The sequence below is a fragment of the Mus caroli genome, chromosome 13 (assembly GCF_900094665.2).
Source record: "Mus caroli chromosome 13, CAROLI_EIJ_v1.1, whole genome shotgun sequence".
Classification (NCBI taxonomy): Eukaryota; Metazoa; Chordata; class Mammalia; order Rodentia; family Muridae; genus Mus; species Mus caroli.
In genome coordinates this window covers 5787737-5792120 of record NC_034582.1, presented here as the reverse complement: position 1 = coordinate 5792120, position 4384 = coordinate 5787737, and the positions used below count along the sequence as shown (strand labels likewise).

General features: G+C 52.3%; 1 pseudogene; it reads right to left on the bottom strand.

Moving 5' to 3' along the window:
* Positions 1 to 471: 471 nt before the first annotated feature.
* Positions 472 to 2037, bottom strand: LOC110308385 (annotated as a pseudogene).
* Positions 2038 to 4384: the final 2347 nt, after the last annotated feature.

Genomic DNA, 4384 nt, shown 5'->3' with positions numbered 1-4384 from the left:
GGAGAAGAGGGAGGACCAGAAGCCAGAGGACAGGACCTGTGGTCCTGCAGAGGGAGAGGGCGGGGCACTAAGGGCCAGACAACAAAATTCAAAATAGTTTGGCCATAAAATATAAACACGCTATGTTCCTACCATGGGGGAAGAGAGGAGGAAAGGTGTGTAAGGGATAAGAGGCTGTTTGGGAAGGGGCTGTGGAGGTCCTACCTGCCCTGCTGTGCACACAGTCCCCATCCCAGCCCGTTCCCTCTGTGTCTGTGTGGGCCTGTGTGGGCCTGTGTGCACTTGCCTAGTCCCCTTCCTGCCCTAGCCCCCCACCCCCACCCCCCTTAATTGCTGCCATTCCAGTTGCTGCCGGCTGTCATTCGGCTGTCACTCCTCTGCCCATCTTCTTCAAGAGGGGGGAAAGGAGGAGGGGACAGGTGGGGGGGAAAGTCCCCAGCCAGCCCTGCCCCCACCCTTCCCCAGCCACCTCTACCAGAAGTCCCGATGGTGGTAAGAATCAGGATCACAGTATTTTGTGACCACCAGTCTGTTGGCAAACTTGCAACGGTTAGACCCTGCATGGCTTTCTGGCAGTCAAACACAGAGGTGAACTCCACAAAGATCTTTCCACAGCCAGGCACCTCGACGCTGTCCACGGGGCGGGGAATTTCAATGGATTTGACCAGCCCATACTTGCTGCACTCGCCTTGTCCGTCCTCTACAGTCTCCTCATACTCCTTGTCGTCCAGCAGCTCCTCAGGCAGCACCATGTTCATGAGGCACAGGACCTCAGTTGGGTGACCGCCCACCTGAACCTGAGAGCTCATCAGGCAGGGCACTTGAAGGGTCACAGGTGTCTGATTGATGGTGCTCAGCATGGCATTCTTGGCTCCTACACTCGCCCTCTGGACAAGCAGCTTCTTGGCCCCTAGCTGCATCCCATTCAGCCCCGCAATGGCCTGATCTGTGATGTTGATGTCCATGTACTCACAGAAGGCATAGCCCTTGGAGAGCCCTGTGGCACTATCCTTGACCAAGTTGAAGGCTTTGAGAGGCCCAAAGGATGTCAGCAGCTCTTTTACCTGGTCATCATTTAGGTAATTGGGCAAACCCCCAATGAACAGCTTGTTGGCAGAATCTGGGACTACAGTGGATACAACTCCAGGCACATAAACAGAGGGGTTCTCTGACATGCCAGGCATGGCTGGTAGTCATGAGGCCTTCGAATCTTCAATGACTGGCCCTGGAAGACGATGCCATCAAAGGCCATGGGCTGGGTCGTCTCATCCACTGATCGGAACTCCAAAAAGGCAAAATTCTTGTCTTGATTTATCTGCACAGCCAAGACTGGGTTGCCAGGGACCTGCGTCAACATCACCTCCCCCCCCAAGTGCATCTGGACGTTGAAGAAGTCCATCATAGCCTCCTCAGTAATGCCAAAAGGGATGTTGCCCACGTAGAGACGTCTGGCCTGTCTGGTCATCTGGCTCCCAACCACAGGCACTGGCGTTGGGGTCACAGCCAGACCATCAGGAGTCATGGTCGGGAGAAGGGCAGTGGCTGGAATCTGACCCGCAGCTTGCATGGCCTTGTACTGCACTGGGGTGATGTGCTCAAAGCCAGGTGGTGGCACGTCCCAGTATTTACGCACCTTCTTCTTCTCATGGCGAGGAGAACGAATCAATCCACCGTGCTCCTCTTTAGCTCCTCTGGTCAAAGGTTTGCTTCGTCGTCTCCTATCCCGAGAGGCACAGCGCTGGTCCCGGTTGGGTTGCACAGATCTCGGCTCGCTCCTGCTCCTGCTCCTGCTCCTGCTCCTGCTCCTGCTCCTGCTCCTGCTCCTGCTCCTGCTCCTGCTCCTGCTCCTGCTCCTGCTCCTGCTCCTGCACTTTCAATCTCAGCTTCTGCCTACTGTGACTACTCTGCCGACTGTGACTATGCTTCCTGTGCCGATTCTCCTTGTCCCATTCTTGTTTATTCTCATTGAGCTGCCTCGAACTCTTCGAAGTCCGACATGCTTATGCGGCCGCGTAGGGCCCTGTGCAGCTCTCGCCTCGCCTTGCCGCCCACCCAATCCTGGTGAGAACGTCTAAGAATCTACTGTATCTAGTCAATTACAAAATGCCAGACTTGCCAACCCACCCGGGAAAAGTTTAATCACTTTTTAAAAGAAAAGAAAAAAAAATACAGACGTTTATCCTGGGGCAGAGAGAATGAGTAGTAAGTAAATTATATTGGATTCCAAATTTCCTGGCAGCCTCGGCACAAGGCTCATGCACAGCTCAAGTCAATAACTGTCAGATAACAGCACAATCAAAGGCCAGATGTGCCCAAGGGCTGGACACAGACTCAGTCATAGCTGGAGCCCAAGCTGATAATCTTTCTCAGCAGAAATGACTGCTTTCAAGCAATTTTCAGAGAAAGAGAGAGACAGAGAGACCAGGGGGGTGGGGGGAGCCTTTAGCGACATTAGTCTCTTAACTGTAGCTCAGGATGACCTTGACTTTCTGAGTGCCTGTCCTCTACCTCCCAAGTTCTGGAATTACAGACATGCATTATCATGGCCAGTTTGCGCAATGCTGTGGATCAAACCTGGGGCTTTGTGCTTGCCAAACAAGCACTCTACTAACTAAGCTGTGTTCTGACCATTTCTCTACTTATTCACGACTGTGAACATTACGCTCATGAAGAATCAGAGGGAATAAGTGTGTGTGGAGAGGGTGGGCCATATAAGCAGAATTTGGGTGAGCGTAACATCTGGGAAAACCACTTTTAAAACTGCCAGTTAACAGAGCTATCCATTTCCAGCGAGTAAATGGGACCCATCATCCCCTAAGCAGGTGGCTTAAGTCGGAGTTTTCTTAGAGAGCTAAGGTTGTCAGTGGGACCAGGAGCAGGTTTGTACAGGAATGGATGTGTGGGTAGATGGCTTGGACTCTGCATGACCAGATGTTAAGAGGACTCTATGCTACCCTCCCCAGAAGTTACTCCCAGCTACTGAGTCCTTTAGCAACACAATACAGCTCTGCATTCCCCAGAGAAGCTGTTTCTGGGGCACTCTTCCCAGTCTGCAATCCACCTGTGCACCTGGCCTTGTGGCTGGCTCTCAGAGCCATGATACCCAAGCGAGGAAGTGAGGGACACTGAAGTGGAGTGGTGTTGAGACCAGTGAATGAGGACAAGGAAGGCCTAGGATGACAAGTCCAGGGACATAAAGTAGTCCTGGGTGTATAGAGACAAGGGGAATGGAGAGAAGGGGAGAGACAGATGGTGGGAAGGAAAGAGGAGAAGGAAGCAGGGAGGAGGAGGGGAGGAGGAAGAGGGGGAGGAAGAAGAGGAGAAAAGGAAGGGGGGGAGAGGGGAGGGGGAGGAAGAGGAAGAGGAGGTGTGGGGAAGGAGGAAGAAGGGGAAGAGGAGGGGGAGGAAGAAAGGGAGGAGGGGAGGGGAAGGAAGAGGGGGAGGAAGGGGGGGAGGAAAAGGGGGAAGGAGGAGGGGAAGGAAGAAGAAGAGGGGGAGGGAGAAGAGGGAGAGGAAGAAGAGAGGGAAGAGGAAGGGGGGAGGAGGAGAGAGTGGAGGAGGCAGCAGACAAGCTGATTACTGGCACCCATTGCTCTTTGCTTCCTGAATGCAGATGCAGAGTGAGCAGCAAGCTTGCATCTCCTGCCATGCCTTCCCTGACATGATGGGATAATGAACCAAAGTAGACAGATCCTTCTGCCTCAAGAGAAGAAGAGAGCAAGAGAAACTTCACCCCCATTGCAGCTGTATTAGGAGATGGAGATTTGAGAAACATTAACCCCTGAGGGCCCCACACTCACACGGGACCAAGGACCCTATAACCCCTGAGGGCACCACCCTCACATGGGAATAAGGATCCTGTAGCAGAGCTGCAGAGGACATGGCACTCACCCCTTCTGACCTTGGGGCTAGTGGTGACACAGCATTTGTGCCCTCTGCAGAAAACAGCTGCAAGGTGCCATTTTGGAAGCAGAATAAAGAGCCCTCCACAGACAGAAAGACATAGTGGCTCGACCTTAGATTTCCCACCCCTAGAGCTTTGAGAAATAAACTTCTGTCTTCTCAAGTATTTTATTTTTTTTCCTTTTTTTTTTAGAATTAATTTTTTTATTAGGTATTTACCTCATTTACATTTCCAATGCTATCCAAAAAGTACCCAATGCACCCCCCCCCAACTCCCCTACCCACCCACTCCCACTTTTTGGCCCTGGCGTTCCCCTGTACTGGGACATATAAAGTTTGTGTGTCCAATGGGACTCTCTTTCCAGTGATGGCCGACTAGGCCATCTTTTCATACATATGCAGCTAGAGTCAAGAGCTCTGGGGTACTGGTTAGTTCATAATGTTGTTCCACCTATAGGGTTGCAAATCCCTTTAGCTCCTT